The following is an 8,825-nucleotide window of genomic DNA, read 5'->3' as shown; positions in this document are numbered from 1 at the left end:
TTCTATTTCAGATCATGATTCTTCCACAGCAGCCATGATTGTGAGAGCCATCTGAGTATGTTTATTGGGCAAATGTGTCATTGTCCTAGGTCAAGTCCTACCATCTTTTATTTAGTCTATGTACAATGGATTTCCAACTCAGTTCTTTGCCCTATTATCAAATTATTTTTTACACCATCTCTTAATGTTGGTGCTTAAATACATATATGACCCTTAGGATAAAGCCTGAAGTCTCTAACTACATAGACACTTAATTCAATTACTGCTAACCTCTCGAGTTTACCTGTCATTATTCCCTGCCTTTATTTTTTTACACTAGTTTTACTAAATTGTTTGTGACTTTTTACCAAAGTGAAAGAGCTATGTATTTCACACATTGGTGATTTCCTTCCTTTTGCTTACCACTTTCTTCTAAATGTTCCCCTGTACGTATCTTACTCATTATTCTCTCACGGTTTCTCTTTTACTAAGACAGAGCCTTGTCATACTATGATCCTCCTATCTCAGGCTCTCAAGACCCGAGGTCTATAGCCATGTGCCACTGTGCCCAGCTTTCAGCACGGGCCAGCAAGAGAACTCAGACCACCATGGTGGGCTCCTGAATCATTCTTTACAACTCATTCCTCCTGTAGGCAACCCTCCCCTTAATCCCATGGTCTTGTGCTGTTCTTTGGTGATTTTATACAATTGTGTGTCTCTACATTTTTTTCTCTGCAGTCTACACATTGTCTTGAAGATATTTCCAAACCTTTTCATTTGTACAATAAAGGTTTTACTGAAGAACAGGTCTTAACTTTTCATTCCTAGTGCCTATCACAAAGTCCAGAATTATGTGACTATATACTAAATATTTCTACAAGTGAACTACAATCAGCTAATTAAATATGCCTGATATGGGAAGGCAAACTATACCCCTTAATTTCCAAGAAACCTGGCACAAAAATGATTAATAAACATAAGGAGATATGGCAGAAAAGTTCCAGTGAATGATTCACTCTGAATGGCCTATCACATTCACAAAAGCAGAATTTTTGTAAACAAACCTGCAATTGGGATATGATCTATTGACAAGGTAAAATATTGATGAAGACTATTGCAGCGTAAAATAGTTTCCAGGTTTCCTTCTCTATTTATGCTCACTTTATCAATTTCACTTACTCAGCACCTTTTAAAAACAAGGTCCTTGCAGCTGTCTCTTCACGTTTTGTCTTTAGACATGGATTGTCTTCATGATTGGCTTAGAAACTAATGATATATCTGATAAATGGCTATTGCATTGAAAATGAATCATAAATCCCACATTTATCTCCTCCAACTTGTCTAGTTTTTACTTGTTAGAAGCCGACATTTTACTTCCTGTCCAAGCAATCAAGTTTTAAACCTATCTCCAGATTCAGAGATGTTAATATGAGCAATTGTATTAGACATCAGTTAATTAAATAATTCATGTGAGTCCTCCAATATTATTAAGAGCTATTCAAAAACTTCAGAGAACATGAGCTATGAAAAAAACTATGCGTGAATTACAACTTTTTAATATTGCCCTAAAATAAACTCATACTGAAGGCCTGAGGGTGATGCAGTAGTAAAACAAGATACTTCATGAGTATCAACATGGGAGATTTCCATGTTCAGGTGCTAAGACCTTCTTGAGTATGCCAGGTATATGAGTGCCCATCATCTGGGTAAAGCTAGGGGTTCGTTGAGGCACCAAAACCTGCTAGGAGTGCTGTCTCCATCTTACTTTCTCATGAATTAAATAAACTAATAAAATTCCATTTTTCTACAAACATAGTGAAGTCCTCTGTTGTAGCACCAGTTAGATATAAAACTAAAATTGGGATTTATGTCCTGATTCAGCCATTATTAAAAGTTTGAGAGCCAATCCACTAGCTTAGGGGTTAAGGAAGCTGGATCCCATAGGCTCAGCCATAGCTGGAATCTCTACTCCAACAGCTTGAAAAAAAAAATAATAATAATACTCTGCACCTGTATGTGAATGTCCAAAATCCCAATAGGATGGAGAAATGGAGAAGGAATTGCAGTATGACCACACCCTGGGAACAAGGGTGCTTTCTCCCTCTCTTTCTCTATCACTGGCAAGTGTCCTTTGGGAATTGAAAAAGAAAAAAAGAATTGGAAACAAACATATGAATTACTAAAAGGAATGGTTATTTTCGCCTTTATCCTCAAGGCAATATATTTTTGGTAGAAATTTTAGAAAAATAAACAGAGGAAGGACCGGCAGTAAGTGTAATGGCTATGTCGCTGAACTCTCATGTAGTCAACCGTGGTTCTAGTCCTGGACCCGAGTGGCTTAAACTCACACTGGCATGTGTGTGTGCCCAAGATCCCAAGAGGAGAATGAAGGAGAAGGGATTGTGACGTGGCCATCCCCCCTGGGGGGGGTGTGATTTCTCACTTTCTGTCTCTCTGTCTCTCTCTGTCTCTCTGGTGAGCACATGTGCCCTATAGCAAAAACCTCTCCAAAAAAAAGAAAAAAGAGGCAGAGGAGATTTAGTCATAATAGCTTCTTAATACTATGCAGAAAAGAAAAAAATAATGAAAAAATGCACAATATTGTTCCCATTTTCTATTGACTTTGAAAAGGGGAGAGATGGGAGAATATCATACATGCACAAGCAAACACGTTTTCCTCTTTGTTCTTATTTGTGCTGCACAGTCTATTTGTAAATCAATTTTTTGTATGTACATTAGTGTTGATAAGTTTCTTTTCTGTTTTTATATGGCTTTTATTATGAGAAGAACATTAACAGATCTACCCTTTCAACAAATTGTGAACGTTCAATACAGTATTGGTAACTATGGGCACAGTGCTGCACAGTGGATCTCATCTTTCATGGCTGAAACTCTATGCTCAGGGAACATCAACTCCCATTTTCCCCTCACTCAATACCTTGGCAAACACCATTTTATTTTCTTTGACTACGTTAGATATCTCATAAATGGAATTATGTAGTGTTTGTCCATCTGTGACTGACTGATTCCATTTAGCATGGTGTCTTTCAGATTTGTCCATACTTTCACATACGGCACAATTCCCTTCTTTTTTAGGTTGCATAATATTCTACTGTGTCTATATAGCACATTCTCTTTATCTATTTATCTATGCATGGGCAATTAGATTGTTTCTAAATCTTGGTTATTGTGAGTTATGCTTCAATAAACATGGAAATGTGAACATCTATATCAGATTCTGACTTCACAATATTATATTCATATATATATATATGAATATGTATATATGGGATTGCTGGATCATATGCATGTTAAATATGTTTTCAATTTTTGGATAAGCCTCCATACTGTTTTCCATAGCAGCTGCATCATTTTACATTCCCATCAAGTGTACAAGGATTCCAATTTATCTGTAGCCTCACTAACAGTTACTACCACTTTATACACACACACACACACACACACACACACACATATATATATGTAATACTCATGCAGTACAAATCCTAGATCTGCCTGCTTGAGAAACACAGCAGGCACATATGTGTGCATGCCCAAGGCCCTAAAAGGTGAAAAGGAGAAGAAAAGATTGCAATGTCACTGTCCCATGTGGTGGTGGTGGGGGGGGCAGGGGGCACTTTTTTGTTTTCTCTGTTTTCTGTTTCTTTTCATGAGCATATATGCCCTGCAGCAAATTTTAAAAAATCAAAATAAAAGTAAATGATTCGCAAATTTTTCTCCCATTATATGCCTCTTTACTCTGTTGATTCTTTTCTTTTGCCATACAGCGTTTTTAGTTTTATGTCATCTCAATTTTCTCTTTCTGCTTCTGTTGCTTGTGCTTTGGGTGTCATATGCAACAATTCATTACCAAAATCGATGTCATGAAATTTTCCTCAGGGAGGTGTACATTTTTACGTCTTAAATTTAAGTCTTTTTTTTTTCTTTCTTAAGGCATTTATTACAATGTTCTCTGCAAAGGCTTCACGTTAGCTTAAAATTCAGTTCAGTCTTCCCATTTCTCTACTGAGGTCTCCACCTCAGTTATCAAATAAAAACCCTTTCTCCAGCATCCGTGTGACCGGCATCCATGCAACCAGCATCCATGCGGTGAGCCCCGTGATCCGCCTCTCTGTTCCTCAGATGCACCAACTAGATGTTAATACTGCTCTGCTCCAAGGTTAAAGCTTCTAACTCAAGCTTATTGGGAAAGGAATGAAAATTCTGCTAAGTGCACTTTAAGAAGAGGTTCTTTTTACATATGTAAAGAAACCAATGAGTCCTCTATTTTACAGTTAAGCACATGATTTGGAGTGAAGAATTCAGATGTAGCTCTGCTGGTGCTAGCTGTTAATACTCCTCTTGTTCTTCCTGTGGGTCCTCTTCATCAGGTATCATCTGTGAGTCTGTGGCATAGCGAATGTCTACAATCTTCCGCAATACAGGGTCATGTCCCCAGTTGTCCTTCTGGCAAATCAATTCAATTCTCCTTAGCTTTTCAAAGTAGGAATCTCTCTCTTTCTCCAAGTCTTTGATAGGAAGTTCCAATATATTGACCTGCTGCATCAATTTAGTTGCTTCATTATCTTTGTTGCCTACACCAGGATATTTTTGCATCACCCTGGGCCAACCTTAGGAGTTGTAATAGTTTTCCGTGTTGAAATGGGCCTCTGTATGTAGGGTCTGCAGTGCTAGGGCTGAGAGGTTTCTCCAGAGCTGCAGCAACAGGGGAGTCACTGAAATTTCTTAACCTTGCCTGGAGGCTACAGGGTCATAGTCTTTTCCATCATAGCTTGCATCAAAAAACTTCTTGAACCACTGAACAAATTTGAAATTGTCCTGAAACTTTACTAATTTATCCACAGGAGTTATGTTGTCAGCACCCATCATCTTAAAATCTGCCTGTAGTATTTTGAAGTTCTAGATGTATTTGTGTTCTAGCTGTACTTAGAGCTTCACTTTCTTCTAGACAATGGAGCCAAAGAGCAGCATGTCCATAAACTGATCATAAGCTGCCCCTGAGCACAAATATTTGGTCTTTATCAGATTCAACTACAGAGATTCATTGATCCATGCCAACATGTCATGTTAACTTAGGTTATCATTGGTGACTGAGGTCGAGTACAAGTTCACTGCCATCTTCAGCTCTTGGTGGAACAGCGTCCACTGCACTCACCCAGCTCTGGTTTTGTCTTCCTCTCATTCCACATTTAAATCCCTCTTATCCTTTTTGAGTTGTTTTTGTCTATGGTATAAGATAAAGGTCCAACTATATTCTCTTCACATTAGATCTCCATTTTTCAACACTGTTATAGAGCCTTTCCTTTCTCCATTGTGTGTTCATGGAACCCCTGTTGAAGATCAGTTGACTGTATGTTCACATAAATTTACTTCTGGGCACTGTAGTCTGTTCTGTTGGTTTATACGTCAATAATAATTCAATGTGCACAAACCAATTTATGTGATATATCATATTTACAGAATAAAAGATAAAAATCACATGGTCATCCTAAGAGACACGTAAAAAGAACTTGATGAAATTCAACAATATTTCATAAGGAAAAACTCAATAAACCAGGTATAAAAGAAATTTACTTCAACATAAATAAAGGCCATATACAGAAGAAACTCACAACTAACATCACACTTAAAGGTAAAAGCAGAAAACATGTTTTCTTACAGAAACAGAAAAATAAATCCTAAATTTATTTTTTAAAAAGCACACAGAGAGTCCTGAATAACCAAAGCAATCTTGAACGAAAAGAACAAAGCTGGAAGCATTATACTTATTGATTTCAAAACATATTACAAAGCTACAACAATAAAAGTGGCATGGCAAGGGACCAGCAGATGGCATAATGATTACTTTACTGGACTCCCATGTAGTCAACTGCAGTTCAGTTCCTAGACCTGGCCACTTAAAACTCAAGCTAGGACATGTGCATGTGTGCCCAAAAATCCCAAGAGGAAATTGGAAGAGAAGCAATTGTGATGTGACCATTCCCTCTGCAGAGAGGTGCTTTCTTGTTTTCTGTCTCTCTCTGGTGAGTGCATGTGCCCTGTAACAAAAATTTCTCTAAAAAAAATGGCATGGCATTTTTTTTGTTGATATTCTAATTATGATAAAATACACATAACAGAAAATTTACCACGTTAACCATTTTTAATGTACAGATCAGAGGCTTAAGTACATTCACATTTGGCTACCATCACCACCATCCATCTACAACATTCTTTTCATCTTGTAAAACTTAATAATAAATAATAATTTCCCATTCCTTTTTCCTCCTATACTCTAGAAATCATCATTCTCTTTTTCATCTGAATGAATTTGAAGTTTTACATACCTTATATAAATGAAATTATAAAATTTGTCCTTTTTTATAACTGGTTCATTTCACTTAACAAAATGTTCTTTTTTTTTTTTTTGGAGAGAAAGACATAGAGACAGAAAGCGAGAAATCACCCCCCAGAGGGGATGGTCACGCCACAATCCCTTCTCCTCCATTCTCCTCTCAGGATCTTGGTCACGCACGCACACGTGCCTGGCGTGAGTTCTAAGCCACCATGTCCAGGACACAAACCGCAGTCGACTACGTGGGAGTCCAGTGACATAGCCATTACGCTAACTGCTGGTTCCCAAGCAAAATGTTCTTAAGGTTTATCCGTATTTTAGCAGATGTTAAAACTTTCCCTTATAAGGAATAATACCCTATAATATGTTTACACCACATTTTGTTTATTCTATTCATCTATTGCAAACCACACTTCTATAAAAACATATGTATGCATGATTATAAGTTCCCCACATATAAAGAGACTTACATGTTATTAGATTAGAAGCAATACTTTAGTAAAATCACTTCATTACAAAAATAATTAGATGACAGGTTAGGTTATCTTTTCTCTTATTAACTTTGGGATATAAAATTAAAGAAATACTAGAACTATGGGGCCAGCAGTTAGCGTAATGGCTATGTCACTGTACTCCCATGTAGTCGACCGTGGTTTGAACCCTGGGACCGGTGGCTTAAACTCACGCCGGGTGCATGGGCATGCATGCCCAAGATCCTGAGAGGAGAAAGGAGGAGAAGTGATTGTAGGTGATTTCTCACTTTCTGCCTGTTTCTCTCTCTCTCTTCCTGGCAAGTGCACGTGCCCTATAGCAAAAAACCTCTCCAAAAAAAAAAAAAAAAGAAAATACCAGAAGTAGTGGAAACTGGAATTATCAGTGGAGTAAAAGAATATACTGGGTAAATACTTAAGAAATGAACATCTTGACAGGTGGAGAAACAAAGACAAAAATCTTTGGAGTGCATCAAAAAACAACATTAGATCCAGTGTACACAGAACACAGGGAGCCTTTAAAGGAAAAAGAGTAAGAGCTGGGTCAACAAGATGATTCTGGGTCACATTTTAAATTTTATTATACATAGTAAGTTGTTTCAGAGTTTTAAGAAGAGGAATAATTTAATTAGGTTTATAGCTTCTTATGCCTACTATACGGAGAACACACTGGAAGAGGATAGTGGGACAAAAGTAGAAGAGGAAGACAAATATAGTAAAAATGAAGGCATAGGATTTTAATAAATTGACAATAATGCAGTTGTTGAGAGTGAAAGGATTTAAAATATAGAATTTAAAAAATATATCTGACAGTTCTTCAGTAAAGCTTAATGTCCTAGCTTTTGCATGAATGCTATTATATTTACAGAGAGCTCAGATAGTGAGTAATTGTATACACACATAAGGATTCAGAGTAAAGCTCAAGCTACAGAAATAAATCTGAGAGTTATTGGTATTCTCATTTCTTAAGAAATAAAACCGGGAATTATGAAGAAAATAAATGAAGGTAAGAGATAAAATTCACCCAAGTTCTGATTTGTAGCTTTCTTCAATATTTAGAAGTAGGGTAATAGGAAGAATATCCAGTAAAAGAGGAGAAGTGGCCAGCAAGCAAGAAAGAAAAATAGAAGAATTGAATTCTAAAGATTCAATGAAGAAAAGTTTCCATGATAAGGGGAGTGAGTCAATATATTAAATGATACTGAATTTTGGAAGATGATTGAGGATAATAGTGAATTAAGAAACATAAAGATTACTGGATTCCTTGAAAAAATTAATTTTGGTTAAGACCAACAAGGATAAACTCTACCTAAAGTGAGTTCAAGAAAAAATGGAAATTGAAGAATTGAGAACAATTTTTTAGTAAGTTTGCTAGAAAGTGCTAAAAGAGCTGAATGACTACTGTTACAACAATTCTAGTCCATTACTTAATGTATTTAAGGACTATATTGTAGAGTGCATTTATGTCCAAATGTAATTAATCTGAAAGAGAAAACATGCATGAGAAATAAGACATAATTGTGATATCCAAGTCTGCGAATAGAAAAAGAGAATCCGATATAAAAGTGGAGATGATAACCTTAAGTAGGAACAGAAGCATTCTGTCCCTGTAACAGATGGTATGATTAAAGGATATACTGTTAAAATTTTGGTGGAAAAATATATAAGTTCTATTTTTATTATTTCTTTTTTCATTTGTTCTGCAAAATAAGAATAAATTTCATCACCTGAGGTTGGATAGCTAACAGGTTACAGAGATTTGGGGAGTGCATTAATAAGGAAACTATATTTCCCTTATTAGTCATCATGCATGACTGAGGGCCCTGCTAGAGGTTGATGATTAAAACTCTAAGGTGGGGCAACTCGACACACAGCATACCTTACTCTACTGTGTATCACAGTATAACAACTCTAAGATATCAGTACAAAAAAGGGAATGTGATGCACAAGAGAATTACGAGACAACAACAATGTATTTGACTTGCTAAGTTTAATTTTCA

At 36.4% G+C, this 8,825-nt stretch overlaps 1 pseudogene; it reads right to left on the bottom strand.

Annotated features, from left to right (window-relative positions):
• Positions 1-4,329: 4,329 nt before the first annotated feature.
• Positions 4,330-5,118, bottom strand: LOC102472979 (microtubule-associated protein RP/EB family member 1 pseudogene; annotated as a pseudogene).
• Between the last annotated feature and the right edge of the window lie 3,707 nt (positions 5,119-8,825).

Source organism: Tupaia chinensis, unplaced genomic scaffold, assembly GCF_000334495.1.
Source record: "Tupaia chinensis unplaced genomic scaffold, TupChi_1.0 Scaffold000290_1, whole genome shotgun sequence".
Lineage (NCBI taxonomy): Eukaryota > Metazoa > Chordata > Mammalia > Scandentia > Tupaiidae > Tupaia > Tupaia belangeri.
This window is presented reverse-complemented; position numbering and strand designations above follow the sequence as displayed.